The sequence below is a fragment of the Lynx canadensis genome, chromosome B4, assembly GCF_007474595.2.
Source record: "Lynx canadensis isolate LIC74 chromosome B4, mLynCan4.pri.v2, whole genome shotgun sequence".
Classification (NCBI taxonomy): Eukaryota; Metazoa; Chordata; class Mammalia; order Carnivora; family Felidae; genus Lynx; species Lynx canadensis.
In genome coordinates this window covers 82,223,405-82,244,611 of record NC_044309.1, presented here as the reverse complement: position 1 = coordinate 82,244,611, position 21,207 = coordinate 82,223,405, and the positions used below count along the sequence as shown (strand labels likewise).

The 21,207-nt window shown below is 43.7% G+C and overlaps 1 protein-coding gene and 1 pseudogene across 1 annotated transcript in view; one reads left to right on the top strand and one right to left on the bottom strand.

Annotated features, from left to right (window-relative positions):
- Positions 1 to 240: 240 nt before the first annotated feature.
- The window catches only part of RNF41 (ring finger protein 41), a 32,526-nt gene continuing 11,559 nt past the window's right edge, over positions 241 to 21,207 (top strand). The window contains exons 1-2 of the mRNA XM_030322898.1: positions 241 to 424; positions 3,163 to 3,347. The gene's annotated coding sequence lies outside the window, so the exon portion shown is untranslated. The remainder of the gene's footprint in view (positions 425 to 3,162; positions 3,348 to 21,207) is intronic.
- Positions 16,345 to 16,757, bottom strand: LOC115519136 (annotated as a pseudogene).

Here is a 21,207-nt window from a genome sequence, read left to right as displayed (position 1 = left end):
GCCTCTGCCTCCCGGGAGCCAGCCTCCGGCTCCGCCCCCAACACTCATGCTGGGAAGAACATAGAGTTCTCCCTCCCAGATGGCTATATAGTCCTCGTTGGGATCATAAAGATTTCCGGTGTAGAGAGGAGGCCCGGCTAACCTTCCTCCCTCCTCGTTGGTCGCTCTTGGCGTCTAGTCTAGGTCCGAGTTAAACAGAGAGGCGGAGTTTGGTGACGAGATTCCGCCGGGTTGCGTAGCAGTGGTAGGCGGGGCAAGGGATCCGTCTCACAAGGCGACGAGTGGTTGGAACCTTTCCTCTCCTTCCCCTTCCCCTTCCCCTCCCAGGAAAGGCTGGGACCCGGCACCCGAGCTATTCCGTGGCCGCTGCGGCCTCAGCTCCAGCCGGGCCGGGGTACGGAGAGTCCAGACCGCTTCCAGGGCGGTGCGTACTGCGCCTGCGCCGGCTCCCACCTAAAAGAGGGTGTGGGAGGGGAGGGGGCGATGTCCCACCGGGATTGGGGCACGGGTTCGAGATATTGGAGGTCAGGAGAAGGGTTAGGAGTAAAGATGAAAAATGGAGCAAGGGAACAGGGATAGGGAGGAGTCGGGAGGTGAGAAAGGGGCGCTGGAGGGTGGGTTGCGGGGGAGGTCCATTAGAGTAGGGTAGCCTTAAGTGCGGGAGGGGGTCTGGGCTGGCTGGAGGACAGGAAAGAAGGGACCTGGGGTTGCAACGTGGTATTTAAATGGGCAGTGTTGACGGGTTGAGAGGGGAGGAAGGGAATATTCTGGGGGCCAGCCTGGGCAGGGGTGGCGGAACCTGAACCCCCGCCCTCGAAGCGCCATAGCTTGGCTCCTCTCCCGTGCCTTGTCTTTGGCAGCCTAGTCTTCCTTCTCCATTCCTTCCCCCCCTCCCCCTCCCCCCCTCCGTGAAGGAATCTCACATTCCTTACATCCCTTCCTTGGGTTTGCAGCCAGGCCCTTTATGCAGACTTCACTCACCGGAAAGCCTTCCCCAACCCAGAACTCTGTGAAATTGGGGAGTGGGAAGGAGGGGGCTGGAGAAGGAGCAGAAAACTAAGAGAGGTGAGAGTGTTTTGCTTGAGGGACTGACAGACATCTTCCCCATTCACAAACTGACTTCATTCCACCTAACAACAAGTGTGGCTATTAAGGAGCCACTGTTCATGGGGGATGGGCTGTGATAGTGACAGTCTAATCACTTCCTATACAGGTGGTTTTAGAGTCTGACAATAGGACAAGAAACTGATAGTGTTGCTGGCTGATAGTTTCCCTCCACATAGGAATGGGGTAGACTAGTGTTAGGGAATCTGAGTGATATGATAGTGGTACTACCCTGTGTGTCCAGCCGACTTTGTGGCTGGGCCTGGTTCCTAGTAATTAAAAAGGAACCAAGCTTCTTTCAAGCATTTCCTCACCTGCCTTCAGTACTCTTAAGTTTATTTTGCATTCTATTACTACAAAACCTTACCTGAGACATAGCTGTATTCAGTATGTTTTCACATTTATTATGTCTCTGATTGTTCTAGTACAACATATTAGGTAGATAAGGCAGGTATCTTCCCTACTTGTTGGGTGAAGACATTAAAAACTATAGAAGGGATACTTGGCTTGTTTAAAGTCATACAGTTGGCAGAGCTGGGACCACAACCCGTCTCCTGACTCCTGGTCCTCCTCTCAGTTGAAAAATCCTATTTTGTTCTGGCTAAGGAAGCATCAGAGTAAGATTGTTTTTTTTCCCCAGAGTGGGTAACAGTTTGCTTTCTGAGTCTGGAGCTTGTCAGTAGAAGACTGAGTATAGCCAACAGCAGTGGTTCGTGGAAGCATTTCGTGGAGTACAGGTGCATATGTCAGGCTGTTGGGAGATAGGGTGTTGTCAAAATGGAAGCAGCATTGTATTCTCCTTTGTGTTATGGATGAGGGAGAAACAACTCCCACCCCCAACCCCTCAAATAGAAAGTGGGTCTGGCATTGCACATTTATCTCTCTGTTAGTTTAAAAATGCCACGCTAAAACGTGTTGTGGCTGATGAGTATAGTAAACTAATCAGTGTGTGTGCCAGGCTCAGAAGATGAAATAATCTCAGTTTTATGTATAAAAATTATCATCATCCTATTCCTTTGTTATACAGCCCTTAATCTATTGATAGCCATGTGATGTTGACAAGAGGAGTTGGAATAGTTGCTATGCTCCTGTGTAGTATTGAGTAGATCTCTCAGTACCCTTCATCTGAAGCCTTGTCCCTCTTGGTTCCATTCTTTTAGTAATGAGAGTCTAGTCTGCCTAATCATACTGCTGCCTCTAGTATTCCCAGTTGCCCACTCTGGAATAATTTCCTGTTTCACTGTCTCTTCATTAAAAAAAGAAAAAAAATTTAGTGTTTATTTATTTTTGAGAGAGACAGACAGACAGAGTGTGGGCAAGGGAGGGGCAGAGAGAGAGGGAGACACAGAATCCAAAGCAGGCTCCAGGCTCTGAGCTGTCAGCACAGAGCCTGATATGGGGCTCAAACCCATGAACCTCGAGATCATAACCTGAGCCGTTGGGCACTTAACCCACTGAGCCACCCAAGTGTCCCCTGTGCACCCCCCCCCCACCTTTTTAATAAAGCCTGATACCCTCAGGAATATTTTCTGACTTGGGAAGTAGAATCACACCTGTATGAACATTCTTGAGTATCTTCTTATGAAATAGTGTTTTCCAGTTGGAGGGTGGGATTAGAATTCTTTTTACATGAATTCAGTAATTTATGTGAAAGCATTTGGGAAACATTTAAGCATCATACTGTGCATATAAGGTATCATTGATCTGTGCGTTGTATAGCCACAGATCTGGAATCATTGACATTATTTGTGGTTGTGTACACCGATTAAGAGAATCTTTCTGTCTCAAACAGTGCTTCTTCTTTATATTTATTCTTGTCCCTTTCTCTGCCTCTGTCAGCTCTGTTTGAATCTCTTGGACTGTGTGTGTGTGTGATTTCTTAGCCAGTAACCTCCATCCTTAGAAGTTAGTGCTGTGTCCTCAGCTCTGAAACCTGTAGGCCTTAATGGAATTGTCTCCTCCTCCTCAACCAACTGCCAGATCCAATCTGTCTAGTCTCACTGCCAAGTGGAGGTAGTTCCCCTGACTCACCTTTTTCTTCCTTGTTCCTATTAATAGAGTGCTCCTGATTGTGACATCACATCCATCCCCTTGGCGATGGAGCTTGTCACTAGGAAGGAAGACTCAGTCGGAGAATAGCCAACAAGATGGGTTACTGGGAGCGTCTCCTGAGTGGCACTGAGTGGAGGCATCAGGGGGTTGGAGCCTTGTGAACAGGGAGCCTACCCCCCAACACTTGGAAGGTAAAGAGCCTTGATTCAGAATCCCATTCCAGAATTCAGGTCTCTTCTCATCCTATCTGAGTTCCTTCTGCTTTTGAAAACCTGATTCTTGAAATTCTTCTGCATAAAGCTTTCTGTGATTAATCCACATCAGTCTGTTCTTTGCCTATTTATATCTTACAGTAACCTTTACTTGGAAAACTGCTTAGTAAATTTTATGTTTTTTTAATGTGTTTTATATCTTGCATATACTCACTCATTGGACTCAAGCCTACACCTTAGTTTGAGGACAAGGATTGTGTTTTCTGTATCTTTTACATGCCTCTTTTGGCAAGGGGGCTGTGTATAGAGGATGAAGATGAGATTTGGGGCAACCACACAAAGAGTGCTTGGTGCTGGTGACTAAGTGGGAGGTCCTTGCTGCCCTTTGAGGCCTAGTAGGCTTCCCTTCAAGTGTTAAGTACATTCTTGAATTGTGTGCCCTCTGGATTCTTTTGTAAATTGAACCAATTAAAATATGCTAAAGGAGGGGCGCCTGGGTGGCGCAGTCGGTTAAGCGTCCGACTTCAGCCAGGTCACGATCTCGCGGTCCGGGAGTTCGAGCCCCACGTCGGGCTCTGGGCTGATGGCTCAGAGCCTGGAGCCTGTTTCCGATTCTGTGTCTCCCTCTCTCTCTGCCCCTCCCCCATTCATGCTCTGTCTCTCTCTGTCCCCAAAATAAATAAACGTTGAAAAAAAAAAAATTAAAAAAAAAAATATGCTAAAGGAATTTTAATTTTGAAATCCTTTGTGGTGGGGTGCATGGCTCACTCAGTCAGTAGACCATGTGACTCTTGATCTCAGGGGACTCTTGATTGTGGGATCATGAGTTCAAGCCCCCTGTTGGGCATAGAGCTTACTAAAAAACTAAATAAATCAACCAACCAACCCACCTACCCCCACTGTGGTAAATCTAGTATGGATCACAGCATTCTAGAATTAAACAGAACCTTTGGGACAATGTAGCCCATCCCCTCATCTCACAAGTGAGGAAATTGAGTTCCTCAGAAGTAATTTCTCTAAGAGGAGGAGTGACTTCAGTCTAAGGACTCTGCTGCTTAAAGAAAAAAATACCACTTCCTTTCACTTAAAAAGTCGAGAAAGTTGAGGTGTCTGGGTGGGCTCAGTTGGTTAAATGTATGACTTTGGCTTAGGTCATGATGTCACGGTTGGTGGGTTCAAGTCCTGTATTTGGCTCTTTGCTGTCAGCGTGGAGTCCACTTCATATCCTCTGTCTCCCCCTCTTTGTGCTCCTCCCATGTATGCGCTTTCTCTCTCTTTCTCAAAAATAAACAAACATTGGGGCGCCTGGGTGGCGCAGTCGGTTAAGCGTCCGACTTCAGCCAGGTCACGATCTCGCGGTCCGGGAGTTCGAGCCCCGCGTCAGGCTCTGGGCTGATGGCTCAGAGCCTGGAGCCTGTTTCCGATTCTGTGTCTCCCTCTCTCTCTGCCCCTCCCCCGTTCATGCTCTGTCTCTCTCTGTCCCAAAAATAAATAAACGTTGAAAAAAAAAATTTAAAAAAAAAAAAAAAATAAACATTAAAAAAAAAAGGCGGGGCACTTGGGTGACTCATTCGGTTAAGTATCCTTAACCGTCTTCGGCTCAGGTCATGATCTCTCGGTTCACGAGTTTGAGCGGTTCACGAGTTTGAGCCCTGTTTCCAGCTTTGTGCTAACCGCTCAGAGCCTGGAGCGGCTTCGGATTCTGTGTCTCTCTTTCTGCCCCTCCCCTACTTGTGCTCTGTCTCTTTCTCTTTCTCCCTCTGAGAAATAAATAAACATTAGAAATTTTTTAAAAAGGGGCTGGGTGCACCTGGGTGGCTCAGTTGCTTTAGCAGTCTGACTCTGATTTCGGCTCAGGTCATGATCTCATCATTCATGAGTTCGAGCCCCACATTGGGCTCTGCGCTGACAGTGTGGAGCCTGCTTGGGATTCTCTCTCTCTCTCTCTCTCTCTCTCTCTCTCTCTCTCTCTTTCTGCTCCTCCCCTGGTCACATACTCTCTCTCTCTCAAATAAACTTAAAAAAAAAAAAGTCAAGAGACTTGCCTAAAAAGAGGAAGGTCAGTTAGTCATAAGGCACCTTGTATAATGTAATTACCCCTAATTTGTTTTTTCAATATTTTTTTCTTTTTTTAAATGTATATTTTTGAGAGCGAGAGAGAGAGAGAGAGAGAGAGAGAGAGAGACAGAGCAGGAGTGGGGGAGGAGCAGAGAGAGAGAGAGAGACACAGAATCCTACATAGGAAACACAGGCTCCAGGCTCTCAGCTGTCAGCACAGAGCCTGACTCAGGGCTCAAACCCACGAAGCATGAGATCATGACCCGAGCCAAAGTTGGTTGCTCAACTGACTGAGCCACCCAGACGCCCCTACCTCCTAATTTAGATATTTTTGTCTTATATGCTGAATCTCAGAATCATGTAATTTGTAGAGCACCTTAGAATTTATGTAGTCCAAGATGCTTCATTTCTTGTGGAGTATGGAAACTGAGGCCCAGAGAGGTTAAGTAATTTGCCCAAGGTCACACATTTGGTCCGTTGTGGAGCTAGAACTGGGTCTCAGGTTTCTGTATTCCCAACTCAGTTTCCTTTTTTTCCATTCACCAAGAGACAGGAAGATTTGTTTTTTTTTTTTAATTTTTTTTTAATGTTTTTATTTATTTTTGAGACAGAGAGAGACAGAGTATGAGCAGGGGAGGGGCAGAGAGGGAGGGAGACATAGAATCCGAAGCAGGCTCCAGGCTCTGAGCTGTCAGCACAGAGCCCGACATGGGGCTCGAACCCACGGACCGCGAGATCGTGACCTGGCTGAAGTCGGACGCTTAACCGACTGCGCCACCCAGGGGCCCCAGAGACAGGAAGATTTGTAATGAAATGTGAGACCCTTCACCAGTTAATTTTATTCACTAGATTGAAATTCCTAGACATTACCTGTTTCTTTACACTGGAGCATGTTATGGGGCCCTCTAGCTATGTGTCTGGTGGTTTGTAGTAATTGGGGCTAGAGAATCCTCAGCCTCTGCACATCTGTTGTAGCCAGGGCAAGGAGAAGGGAGAATTGATAGAAGTGAGTCTACAATACGTATACCTGGCCTTTATCTTTATGCTTTTGCCAAGGATTGGTAACAGCATGTCCTTTTTACTCTAAAATATGAATTATAGTTAGAGTGGCTTCTCTGATATTTATCTTTGTGTGTGTGGGCGCTCACGTGCGTCTGACAGAAAGAGACAGTGTGTGTGGTTTGCACATCTGTTCATGGGTTCAAGAAACCCTGAATAAAGGAGGCTAAATGTTCAGGTTCCTTTAGGAACAATCTGTTTTGAATTCCTAGCTCTTTCCAGAGGTAGACCAGAGGAAACAACTGCAACAGCAGGTTAAAAGGGTATAGAAAGGGATAGGAGAAAGCTCTTGCATTTTTATGGTAATACTGACCAGAACTATATAGAGAGACCCCAGTGTAACAGTAAGGAAATAAAGTAACATAACATTGAGTTCTGGCCTACAGAAAAGAAGGCTGGGAATGCAGTCTTTAGGATGTTCAAATTAGGGAGGTTGGCCAAACTCCTATAAGCCTGAAGGGACAGACACCTCAGTGCTACTTTAGTTCAGCTCCCCAGTTGAGTGAAACCTTCCAAGGCCTTTTTTTGTTCTACAACTCAAGGAAAATATCCAGGAAACTGTGCTTCCGGTGGCTATGGTCACTGGCTGTGACTCTTGAGGTCCCTGTGGTTTCAGTTTTATTAAGGTTTCTGCCTCCAGGGCAGTGAGCAGTTGAGTTCTTGTGGGGCATTCCCCTTGGAATGAATGATAGCCTGCCCCTATGACAGCCTCATAGCCATGTTCAGAGTCCCAGAGAGTAGAAAGAATAATCAAGGAGCCTAGCCCATCAGCTTGATTATCTGCTTGAGGGCAGGGCAAGGAGCTGGCTTCCAAGGTTGTATATGACGTTTGTTTCCTACAGATGACAAATAGGGAATACCCTACTCAGATGAGAAATCTAAATTTCCCCTTAATTCTTGAGGCTGCACCCCTGAAAGAATGCAATTGTGTAAGAGTGGGTAAAACGGGAATCTCTGAGCACATAGAGGGACTTTTGATTTAGAAAGAACAGTGGCCAGCATCTCCCTAGAGCTTTGTAAACCCTGACTTTTTGGTGGTAACCTTGTAGCTCCTAACCCTGACTCATGGCTTCCCATGCGCTCTGGCCATCCTTTGCTAACAGAGGCAAGTTCTGTTCTGTTTATTTTGGGATGGGAGATGTCCTGAGACCCCATTAAGATAAGTTGCAGAATTTGTATTCCTCCTTGAGACAATGTTGTTAGCATTGATTTAAAATGAAAGTGCAGGGGTGCCTGGGTGGCTTAGTTGGTTTAAGTGACTTCAGCTCTGGTCATGATCTCACGGTTCATGGGTTCGAGCCCTATGTCAGGCTCTGTGCTGACAGTTCAGAGCCTGGAGCCCGCTTCAGATTCTTTGTCTCCCCTTCTCTCTGTCCATTTCCCGCTCACACTCTGTCTCTCTCTCAGAAATAAATAAACGTTAAGAGAGTTAAAAAAAAAAAAAAAAAGATGAAAGCGCAACTAGGTATTTATTCAGAGGATACAAAATGCTGATTCGAATGGGTACATGCACCTCAATGTTTATAGCAGCACTATCAACAATAGCCAAATTATGGAAAAAGCCCAAATGTCCATCACCTGATGAATGGATAAAGAAGATGTGGTATATATATACAATGGAATATTAATCGGCGATCAAAAAGAGATGAAATCTTGGGATGCTTGGGTGGCTCAGTCAGTTAAATGTCCAACTTTGGCTCAGGTCGTGATCTCATAGTCATGGGATTGAACCCCACTTTGGGCACTTCTCTGATGGTGTGGAGCCCGCTTGGGATTCTCTCTCTCTCCCCTTCTCTCTCTGCCCCTCCCCTGCTTCTGTTTTCTTTCTCTCTCAAAATAAATAAATAAACTTAAAGGGGTGCCTAGGTGGCTCAGTTGGTTAAGCCTCCAACTTTGGCTCTGGTCATGATCTCCCAGTTTGTGGGTTCGAGCCCTGCATTGGACTCTGTGCTGACAGCTCAGAGCCTAGAGCCTGCTTTGGATTCTGTGTCTCCCTCTCTCTCTGTTCCTCCACTGCTTCCTCTCTCTCTCTCTCTAAAAAATAAGTAAACATTAAAAAAAATTTAAAAAAAGGAAAAAAAACAATGAAATCTTGCCATTGGCAACAGCGTGGATGGAGCTAGAATATATGATACTAAGCGAAATAAGTCAGTCAGAGAAAGATAAATATCGTATGATTTCACTCATGTGGACTTTAAGAAACAAAACAGATGAAAAAAGAGGAAAGGAAGGAAGAATAAGATAAAAACAGGGAGGCAAACCATAAGAGAGCCTTAAATTCAGAGAACAAACTGAGGGTTGCTGGAGGGGTGTTGGGTGGGGGGATGGGCTAAATGAGTGATGGGCATTAAGGAGGGCGCTTGTTAGTGTGAGCACTGGGTGCTGTGTGTAAGTGATGAATCACTAAATTCTACTCCTGAAGCCATTACACTATATGTTAACTAACTTGGATTTAAATAAAATAAAGAAAGAAAGAAAGAAAGAAAGAAAGAAAGAAAGAAAGAAAGAAAGAAAGGGAAAGAAAGAGAGGGAGGGAAGGAGGAAGGAAGGAAGGAAGGAAGGAAGGAAGGAAGGAAGGAAGGAAGGAAGGAAGGAAGGAAGGAAGGAAGGAAGGGGAAGAAAAAAAAAGGGAGAAAGAGAGAAAGAAAGGAAAGAAAAGAGAAAGTGCAAGAGAGAAAGTGCAGGGGCGCCTAGGTGGCTCAGTCAGTTAAGCGTCTGACTCCTGATTTCGGCTCAGGTCATGATCTCACAGCTGTGAGATCGAGCCCCAAGAGCCCACACTGGGCTCCACACTGGGCCCAGAGCCTACTTGAGATTCTCTCTCTCTTCCCCCTGCCCCTCCCCCTTGTGCATATGCACTCTCTTACAAAATAACTAAAAAAATAAAATAAAAACAAAAGTAAAATCTTAGCATCTAGATTTTTTTAAAACTTTTTATTTATTTTGAGAAAGAGGAAGTGAGAGAGAGAGCATGAGTGGACGAGGGGCAGAGAGAGAAAATCCCAAGCAGGCTCCACACCGTCAGTGCAGAGCCAGACATGGGGCTCGAACTCAGAAACTGTGAAATCATGACCTAAGCCAAAATCAAGAGTCAGAGGCTCAACTGACCCGATCACCCAGGCACTCCTCTTAGTATTTAAATTTTTTAATGTATACAATAGGGGCGCTTAGGTAGCTTAGTCAGTTAAGTGTCTGACTTTGGCTCAGGTCATGATCTTGTGGTTCTTGAGTTCCAGCTTCCAAATCAGGTTCTCTACTGTCAGTTCAGAGCCTGCTTCTCTCAAACGTTAAAGGAGCCTGGGTGGCTCAGTTGGTTAAGCAGCCAACCTTTGATTTTAGCTCAGGTCATGATCTCATGGTTTGTGAATTCGAGCCCACTTCGAGCTCTGCACTGATAATGAGGAACCTGCTTGGGATTCTCTCTCTCTCTCTGCCCCTCCCTTGCTCAAGCACTCACGTGCACATACTGTCTCTCAAAATAAATAAATAAACTTAAAAAAATAAGTGTTTAAAAAATATGTACAGGGCACTTGGGTGGCTCAGTCAGTTAAGCCTCTGACTTCAGCTCAGGTCATGATCTTGCACTCTGTGACTTCGAGCCCCATGTCGGGCTCTGTGCTGACAGCTCAGAGCCTGGAGCCTGCTTCAGATTCTGTCTCCTCTCTCTGCCCTTCTGCCTCTCATGCTCTGTCTCTCTCTCTCTCTCAAAAAAAAAAAAATAAACGCTAAAAAAATTTTTTAAAATGTGTACAATACACATAATTAAGTTTTATTTTTTAAAGATTTTTAAGTCCTTTCTGAGCCAGGTCTCCCTAATTTTATTTTTTACATTGTTTTTTATATAAATGGGACCAGGACACCTGGGTGGCTCAGTCATTGAGCATCTGACTGTTGATTTCAGCTCAGGTCATGATCCCAGGGTTATAGGATCTAGCCCCATGTTGGGCTTCTCACTAAGCGTGGAGCCTGCTTGAGATTCTGTCTCTCTCTCTCCTTCTGCCCCTCTCTCCCATGCTCTCTCTCGCTCTCTCTCTCTCTCTCTCAAATTAAAAAAAAAAGGGACCATACTATTCATAAAACATACATTTTGCAACTTGAATTTTTCAAATTGGGAGGCAGCTTAGCAGTGGTTAAAAGCTTGGCTCTGGAGCCAGTCTGCCGGGATTTGAATCTGGCTCCACCACTTGTTAGCTGTATGATTTTGGACAAGCTTTTTAACCTTTGTGCATCTGTTACTCATCTATAAAATGTGGATAATGACGGTCCCAACCTCATAGAGTAACTCATAGAGTTGTAGGAATTGGATGAGTTAATATTCAAGAAATGCTTAGAATAATGCCTAGTGGGGAGACTGGGTGGCTCAGTCAAGCTTCCAACTTCGGCTCAAATAATGATCTCACAGTTTGTGAGTTCAAGCCCCAGACTACTACTTTGGATCCTCTGGCCCCCGCCCACTGGCCTGCTCTCTCTCTCAAAAATAAACATTTATTTAACAGAATTTTTTTTTTAACAGAATTTTTGTTGATGTTTACTTATTTCTTAGAGAGCCCACATGAGTGGGGGGAGGAGCAGATAGAGAGGAAGACACAGAATCCGAAGTAAGCTCTACACGGTCAGCACAAAGCCTGACTTGGGGCTTGAACTCACGAACAGTGAGATCATGACCTGAGCCGAGGTTGGATGCTCAACCGATTGAGCCACCCAGGTGCCCCCTTAAAAATAAAATTCTTAAAAAAAAAAATACTGGGGCGCCTGGATAGCTCAGTTGAGTGTCCCACTCTTGGTTTTGGCTGGAGTTGTGATCTCTTGGTTTGTGGGTTTGAACCCTGCCTTAGGCTCTGTGCTGGCAGTGCAGAGCCTGCTTGGGATTCTGTCTCTCTCTGTCCCTCTGTCGCGTGGGTGCACTCTCTCTCTCTCTCTCAAAATAAATAAACTTTTCTGGCGTGCCTGGGTGGCTCAATCGGTTAAGCATTCGACTTCAGCTCAGGTCATGATCTCGCGGTTCACAAGTTCGAGCCCCGCGTCGGGCTCTGTGCTGACAGCTCAGAGCCTGGAGCCTGTTCAGATTCTGTGTCTCTGTCTCTCTCTGCCCCTCCCCTGCTCGTGTGTGCTCTCTCTCTCTCAAAAATAAATAAAACGTTACAAAAATAAATAAACTTTTAAAAAAAGTACTGAAAGTAGTACACTTAGAGACAGCTTCTCTGTATCCTCCTAGAAGCTCTCCAGTATAAATGCATACACACATAATATACTTTTTAACAAAAACGGTACTATATCATATATAACAAGCATAAATATGTCATTTTGTCATATAAATATATAAGATATAAGACGATATATACAAAGTATATTTAAGTAATTTAAATAAATTATTAATAAGAAACAAATATATCTAAGTCATATTAATGTCTCCTGGTATTGCATTTTTTAAAATCTCTTTCTTTTTAATGTTTGTTTATTTTCGAGAGAGAGACTGAGTGCAAGCAGGGGAGGGGCAGAGAGAGGGGGAGATACAGAATCGGAAGCAGGCTCCAGGCTCTGAGCTGTCAGCGTGGAGCCCGACATGGGGCTTGAACCCACAAACTGTGAGATCATGACCTGAGCCAAAGTATGTCGCTTAACTGACTGAGCCCCCCCGGCCCCCCCCCCCCCCCGGTATTGCATTTTATAGATGTAAGGAATTCTGGATATTTGTGGTGTTCTTGATTTTTTTGCTGTTATGAACAACACTGAAACAACCTAGTACATTGTTTTTGCACCCTTCTAATTATTTCCTTAGGCTAAGTTCCTAGAAGTAGGATTGCTAGATAAAGGGTATATACTTTTTGGGGATATTTACTGTGTTTTTGTTGTTGTTCTCTTTAAAACATTTTTATTAATGAAGTATAGTTGACATATAATGTTATATTATTTTCAGATATATAACAGTGATTTGACAGTTCTGTACACTCATTGCTTACCACCATAAGTGTAGTCCCCGTGCAACATTATTACAATATTGTTGACTATATTCCCTGTGCTATCCTTCTATCCCCATGACTTGTTTTATAATTGGAAGTTTGTACCTCTTAATCTCCTTCACCTGTTTTACCCATCACCCCCATTTACTGCTTCTTTTGTTGTGATTCAATTTGATCAACTTTTTCTTGCGAGAGTACCTTTTTTCCAGACCTTATTATAGTGTAGACATGTTATGTGTGTATGTTATGTTATTAAGACATGTATAGTATATGAGTCATTTAGTGAATGTTTTGGACATATTTGTTTTAACCTTAACACTTTTCTTTCACAATTTAGGAGAATTATAGATTTGTTTCTTTATTTGAATATTGGATTCACATGGAGAGAAAATCTTTTATTTTTTTTTAATTTTTTTTTTTTTAACATTTATTTATTTTTGAGACAGAGAGAGACAGAGCATGAACGGGGGAGGGTCAGAGAGAGGGAGACACAGAATCTGAAACAGGCTCCAGGCTCTGAGCTGTCAGCACAGAGCCCGACGCAGGGCTCGAACTCACGGACTGTGAGATCATGACCTGAGACGAAGTCGGCCGCCTAACCAACTGAGCCACCCAGGCGCCCCGAAAATCTTTTATTTTTTAAGGTTTATGTATGTATGTATGTATGTATGTAAGTAAGTAAGTAAGTAAGTAAGTAATTTCTACACCCAACACAGGGCTCAAACTCATGACCCCAAGATCATGACACGCTCTTTCAACAGAGCCAGCCAGGTACCCCAAGAAAATCTTTTTCAAAGGTACAAAGGGATAATTAAGGAAATTAAAGTATATTCCTCCTATTCGTGTTCCTTAGTTATCCCTCCTCAGCAGCAAGCACTGTTTGCAATTTCTTGTTTATCCTCCTGGAGAGTTCCATGCATACATACATAGCATATGACACATACATGTTGTTTTTTTGTGCTCTTTTTAAAAAAAAAATTTTTTTTAATGTTTATTTATTATTGAGAGATAGAGCATAAGCATGGGAGGGGCAGAGAGAGGAGGAGACACAGAATCTGAAGCAGGCTCCAGGCTCCGAGCTGTCAGCACAAAGCCAGACGCAGGGCTCGAACCCACAGACCGCGAGATCACAACCTGAGCCGAAGTCGGCTGCTTAACCGACTGAGCCACCCAGGCGCCCGTTTTTTTTTTCTCTTAACGGTATATCTTGGCAGTTGTTTCATACCTGGTGCTTTTTATTTTTTTATTTTTTATTATTTAAAAAAAAGTTTTTTTAATGTTTATTTTTGAAAGAGAGAGACAGACAGAGCGCAAGTGGGGGAGGGGCCTAGAGAGAGAGGGAGACACAGAATCTGAAGCAAGCTCCAGGCTCTGAGCTGTCTGCACAGAGTCCAATGCAGGGCTCGAACTCATGAGCTGTGAGATCATGACCTGAGTCGAAGTCAGACACTTAACCGACTGAGCCACCCAGGTGCCCCTTTTAAATTTTTTTTAGAGGGGCGCCTGGGTGGCGCAGTCGGTTAAGCGTCCGACTTCAGCCAGGTCACGATCTCGCGGTCCGTGAGTTCGAGCCCCGCGTCAGGCTCTGGGCTGATGGCTCAGAGCCTGGAGCCTGTTTCCGATTCTGTGTCTCCCTCTCTCTCTGCCCCTCGCCCGTTCATGCTCTGTCTCTCTCTGTCCCAAAAATAAATAAACGTTGAAAAAAAAATTTTTTTTTTTAATTTTTTTTAGAGACAGTGATCAAGCAAGTGGGGTTGAGGGACAAGCAGAGAGAGACAGAGTGGGGGCGGAAGAGAGAATCTTAAGCAGATCCTGTGCTCAGCATGGAGCCCGATTCGGGGCTCATCCTGGGATCATGACCTGAGCCAAAATCAAGAGCTGGATGCTCAACGACTGAGCCACCCAGACACCCCCATACCTGGTGCATTTTAAAGGCAGCAATGCTTTTTCTCCCGCCTCTGATAAATGTTATAGCTATTGTAGAGAAACCAAATTATAATTTATTTAATTAAATATTAAATTAGATATTGTGAAGTCAGCAGTTGAACAGATGAATTACAGATATTTTATTTTTGCCTATCCTATAGAGGCTACCTTAGGTACCTCCTCCTCTTGACTTTTTCTCTTGCCCCTCCTCCTCCTCCCAACTCTGTGTGTGTGTGTGTGTCTGGACTTAGCAGAGTGGCAGTAGCTATTATTCAGGACAGACTAACCAGTCATAGGTTGTGTTAATTGAAGTAGAGAGGAAAGGTGGTAATAGCCCTTCTGTAGCCCATATTGGTCAATCCGCATGCAGAGCTGTGGGTACCCTGTTCTAGAGGGACAGGCATTCTAGAATGCTGTGACAAAAATGAGTCTGGGCTGGATATTTCTCATCTGTGCTCTTGCTGCACCCTATCTTGACCTTTCCCAGGAGCGTCTAAGCACAGGGTGATTGACTGTTTGGTGCTGTGGAGAGGATTCCAGCCCTGGATGTTAAACCAGATGGTCTCTTATAGTCCATTCTAATTCAGCAAACATAAGACTCTTAACCAGGTCCATGGGAGAAACTTCTGGGTATGCTCAAAATCTGTCTTTTATTTCTGTACTTCAAAAGTAAAAGCATTCCTGTATTTTTTAGTCTCGAGTAATTTCTAAATTTAAAAAGTATATATATTTTTTATAATATAGGAGACTATTTAAAATTGAATTGTGACTAAAAAAAAATGAATGCCTACTAAAGTATTTGGTGCTAAAAGTGGAATAAAAAAACATCCTTAGCCTCACACCCAAGTAAAACCACTGGTAACGTTTTAGTGATTCTTTCTGGTCTTTTAATGTATGGGTTATTTATGAGTACACGTAAAGTTTGCTGGCACGATTTTTGAGAACTGATCTGGACTGCTTTTTGTGCCATTCTTCCTTCCTGCTTCAGACGTGTCCCTCTTCCTGTTTAACATGTTTCTGGATCTCCTGCCTACCCCTGCCTCAGTGACCAGATTCTCTCCTGTCTTACTTCCCCTTCTTCGCTAGCATTTTCCTCTTGGTACATCAACATCCATGGGCCTTTCTCATTGGAAGGAAAAACACCTCCACACAACCCACTTCCTCCACCTCCTGTTATCCTCCAGGTAGTTCTTTTGAAATGGAGCTTTTGACAGTTCTCTGCAGCCCCTGCCCCTCTGCCTCCCTTCTTGTTCACTCAGAACCACTGCAGTCTGGCTCCCACTTCATGCTGCACTACATTGGCTCTTCACAGTGCCTCCCAGCTGCATGCAGCTGCTATCTGCCCTGGTGTCCGGTCTCACCTCACATCCTCACATTTCTTTCCTTCCTTCCTTCCTTCCTTCCTTCCTTCCTTCCTTCCTTCCTTCCTTCCTTCCTTCCTTCTTTTCCTTCCTTCCTTCCTTTCCTTCCTTCTTTCTCTCTCTCTTTCTCTTCTTTCTTTCTTTCTTTCTTTCTTTCTTTCTTTCTTTCTTTCTTTCTTTCTTTCTTTACAAGTGGATCAGTTTATTAAGTAGGAAGTGGAGAAAGTGGGGCACAAATAGAAGTATGTAACACCCAAACTGAACCAAATCTGAGATTCCTGAAAAAACATCTTTAGGTTACACAGTTGGCCACTTCTCCCCTGTTGCCACAGGGGCTTATCAGGGGAGATGAGGGAATAAGTCAGGTGACAGGATCAGTGGTTGCTTCCTGGGGCTGGGATGGAGCTGGGAATGATCTCTGTGGAATTTTTTTTTTTTTTAATTTTTTAAATTTATTTTTGAGAGAGAGACAGAGCATGAGTAGAGGACAGGCAGAGAGAGGGGGAGATACAGAATCTGCAGCAGGCTCCAGGCTCTGAGCTGTCCGCGCAGAGCCCAGCATGGGGCTCACACCTTGGGAACCGCAAGATCATGACGTGAGTCGAAGTTGGACGCTTAACTGACTGAGCCACCCAGGTGCCCTGATCTCTGTGGAGATCAAGGCCAGGTCTTGAGCTCAGGATCAAGACTTCATAGCGGATGCGGCCAGACCAAGCAAAGATGGCTACAACCATGAAGCCCTGCACAGCAGTCTGGGTGCACATAATGAGCTGAGGACGGTGGCTCTAACCCTGATGGAAGCAATAGAGGCTGTAGGTTAGGGCGTCTGGACGTGCACAGCCAGCCTACAGTTATCACTGGGTTCTTGAGGGTCTTGCAAAGGAACTTTTCCCTGAAGCTTTCCAAAGTGCTGCAGACACTGGGGCTAAAGCCCTCAGTCACTAGGGGCTGTGATGGTTCAAAGGGTGCCTCCAGAGTAACAGGAGCCACCATGTCCTGGGGAACAGCTTTAGGAGAAAATACTGATTTTCTTATTATCAGTCTTGACTGCAGCTTTTGACACTTCCTTTCCTCCTCTAAGCACTCCACTTCCTTGACTTTTTTTTTTATTGTGGTAAAAAACACATAACGTAAAATTTGCCATCTTAACTGTTTTTGAGTATACATACGGTTCAGGAATGTTAAGTATGCTCACATTGTTATGAAACATCTCCAGAACTTTTTTTTATCTTGCAAAACTGAAACTCTGTACACATTAAACAAAATTCCCCTTCCTCCAACTCCCTTGACTTTTATGAGCCTCTTCTTGCCAGAATTTTCTCTTATCTCTGGTCAGTCTCAGACTTAAAAAAAAAATTTTTTTTTTGTAGGCTTCTTTTTTTTCCCTTTCCTTTTAAATGTCATTATTAAAGTATTCTCATGCACTATTGGTGGTAGTATAAACTGAAAAGGCCTTTCCAGATGATAGGGAGTATATTACCTAGGAAAATAAATCATAGTCATGTCATTCAACCCAGCAGTTTTTCCTCTAGGAATCTGTTTTAGGAGAGAGATTTGATCTTGTGCTCAAAAAAAATCATGTTACCAAAGTGTTAATTGCAACATGATTTGTTTCAGGGGTAAAAAATGGCAACCAGACAAATGTAAGTCCTGAGGGGAATGGCAAAATACATTGTAACCAATGTTTGGACTAGTAGATTGGAATTAAAAAAAATTTTTTTTTTTAATGTTTATTTAGAGAGAGACAATGCAAGTAGGGGAAGAGCAGAGAGAGAGAGGGAGACACAGAACGGAAGCAGTCTCCAGGCTCTGAGCTGTCAGCTGACTTTGGCTCGGGATATGATCTGGTTTGTGAGTTCGAGACCCGCATCAGGCTCTGTCCTGACAGCTTGGAGCCTGGAGCCTATTTTGGATTCTGTGTCTTCCTCCCTCCCTCCCTCTCTCTCTGCCCCTCCCTTGCTCACACTCTCTTTCTCTCAAAAATAAAATAAACATTAAAAAATAAAAAAAAAAAATAGGGGCGCCTCAGTGGCTCAGTCTGTTGATCGTCCGATTTCAGCTCAGGTCATGAGTTTGCAGTTCATGAGTTCAAGTCCCACATCAGGCTCTGTGCTGACAGCTCAGAGCCTGGAGCCTGCTCCAGATTCTGTGTCTCCCCCTCTCTCTACCCCTCCCCCACTTGGCACTCTGTGTCTCTCTCAAAAATAAACAAAAGTTTTTTTAAAAAATTAAAAAAACTGGGGCTCCTGGGTGGCTCAGTTAGTTGAGCGTCTGACTTTGGCTCAGGTCATGGTCTTACGGTTCGTGAATTCAAGCCCCGTGTCGGGCTTTGTGCTGAGCCTGTTTTGGATTCTGTGTCTCTTTCTTTCTGCCCCTCCCCTGCTCGTGCTCTGTTTCTCTCTATCTCAAAAAGTAAACATTAAAACAAAAAAAAAATTTTTTTTAATAAATAAATAAATAAATAAATAGAGAATGTAGTCATGTATTACTTGTGAAAAAAGGAAGGTAAGAAATAAAGCAAAGAATCAGTGCCCCCCAGGGTTCTATATTCTTCAGACCCTTCCTCATGTTCTGTTTTTATTCTGTGTACTTTCCCTGTGTGGCCTCTCAAAACCCCTGGTGTCAGCTACCATCTTCAAGATTTCTACTTGGAATCTCAAACTCTACATGTCCAATACTAGGATCATTGTTTTTATTCCCTAATTCTGATCTTTTTGTTTAAATTCTTATTTTGGTAAGTAAGAATTCACCATTAACTATCCAAGGCAGAAACAAAGGAGTCATATACATTCTTCTTTTAAAAGAAGAAAGAATATAGATTCTTTCTCTTAATTGCCTTTATTTGAGCCTTTATACTATTTTTTTTTTAATGTTTACTTACCTATTTTTGAGAGAGAGGGAGAGCACAAGTGGGGAAGGGTCAGAGAGAGAGTGAGACAGAGAATCCGAAGTGGGCTCCAAGCTCCCAGCTGTCAGCTCTGAGCCCGACACGGAACTTGAACCCACAAGCTGTGGGATCATGACCTGAGCCTAAGTCAAATGCTTAACCAACTGAGCCACCCAGTTGAGCCTTTATATTTTTCTGAATTTTTACAGTAACCTCCTAAAAAGGTCTTTCTCTCTTTTTTTTTTTTTTTTATTAAAAAAAAATTTTTTTTTCAACGTTTATTTATTTTGGGGACAAAGAGAGACAGAGCATGAACGGGGCAGGGGCAGAGAGAGAGGGAGACACAGAATCGGAAACAGGCTCCAGGCTCTGAGCCATCAGCCCAGAGCCCGACGCGGGGCTCGAACTCCCGGACTGCGAGATCGTGACCTGGCTGAAGTCGGACGCTTAACCGACTGCGCCACCCAGGCGCCCCAAAAAGGTCTTTCTCTTACTCTTATCTTCCCTACCGCCTACTTTTTCTACACTGCTGCCAGAATTATCTGACAAATAGAAAACCGATCGTCTCAATTTCTTTTTTTTTTTTTTTAGGTTTATTTATTGATTTTGAGAGGGAGAGATACAGCACAAGTGGGGGAGGGACAGAGGGAGACAGACAGGAGAATCTGAAGCAGCCTCTGCACTGTCAGCACAGAGCCCAATAGAGGGCTCAAACCCAGGAACCATGAGATCATGATCTGAGCCAAAACGAAGAGTCAGACACTTAATTGACTGAGCCACCCAGGAATCCCTGATCATGTCAATTTCTTAAAGGATTAGAGTTAGTGTCACCTGGAATGATACAAATCAACATATGCTTCTAATGTGATGTATTAAGAACACAGTATTACTTCCATGGCATTTTTGTCCAAAATGAAACCTGAATTTAATCATGAGGAAACATCAGACAAACCCACACTGAGAGACCTTCTCATTTAACTGACCTGTATTCTTAAAATACCAAGGTAATGAAAGACCCAAAAGTGTTAGTAACTTTTTCAGATTAAGAGAGTTTAAAGAAGCTTCACAATTCAGTGAAACACAGTCCTGAATATTGTTTTGCTAAAGGAGATTATTGGGACAAGTGGCAAAATTGGAAAGGGGTTAGTAAATAATAGTATTATGTCAATGTTAATATCCTGATTTCTATAATTTTACTATCATTATGTAAGAGAATGTTCTTATTTTTAGGAAATACACAGTAAAGTTATTTAGGGGTAAAGGCAACAAGTTTATAATTTATTCTCCAGTAGCTCAGAAAATTTTTATCCACATTTATATAGAGAGATTATAAAAAATATGGTAGGTGTTAACATTCAGGGAATCTAGATGAAGGGTAAATGGGATCTTTTTACTATTTGTGCAACTTTTCTGAAAGTCTGAAGTTGTCAGAATAAAAATATATAAATGTATGTCAACAAAAGAAATCCTTCAGGTACTTCCATAGCTTTCAGGTTAATTTCAAGTATAGTGTAGTGTCCCAGGGCCTTCAGTGCTGGCCGCTGCCCACCTCTCTCTACTCATCTTCCAGCCCATCTCTGCCTAAACTCTCAGCTGACTTCTTGCTTCTCCATGCTATTTTATCTACCTTAGAAGTCCCACAGGGTTGTGGGAGAGGGATGGGCTAAATGGGTAAGGGGCACTAAGGAATCTACTCCTGAAATCATTGTTGCACTATATGCTAACTAATTTGTATATAAATTTAAAAAAAAAAAAAAAAAAAGTCCCATCCCCTGCTCCACAATGCTAACTCATCATTCTTTAAACCAGTGGTTCTGAACCAGGGGTGATTTTGTCCCCCAGAGGATATATGTCAAAGTGTAAAGACATGTTCGGTGTCACAACTGGAGGACTACTACTAACTTTTGGTGGGTAGAGGCCAGGGATGCTGCTAAACACTCTTCAGTGCAGGCCAGACCGCTACAACAAGGAACTTTCTAGCTCAGATGACTACAGTGCTGTGATTGAGAACACTTGTTCTAAACATACTTTGAGAGCCATTTCTCAGAAGTCTTTCTGACCATCCCAAGTCTGGTTTAGAATTCCCTCTTCTGTGTTCCTCTAGTACCTTGTGCTTTTCTCTTCCTCATCACTTATCTCAGGGGGACTAGGTTTCATTAGGCTTATTGGTATATAGATGGCACTCAGTAAGTGTTTGTTATTTGAATACTGTGTAGATTGTTTTACAGTAAAGTTTTTGGCTAAACTTTTTAAAGTTTTTTTTTTTTTTTTTTTTTTTTTTTTTTTTGAGAGAGAGTGAGGGAGAGAATGAGCGGAGGAGGGGCAAAAAGAGAGGGGGACAGAGGATCTGAAGCAGGTTCCATGCTGACAGCAGCAAGCCTGATGTGGCACTCGAAACTCATGAAGCCCAAACTCCTTACATAAGACTTCTCATGGCAAGGCCCTTGCTTGCCACTCTAGCCTTGTATCTAGTCACTCCCTCCTTTGGATCCTTCAGGTCAACCTTTTTCTGAACCATGTAGAGTTCCCTGAACCAATCATATGCCCTCTTCTGGGCTTTTGAATGTGCTGTTTCATGTGCCTAAAGC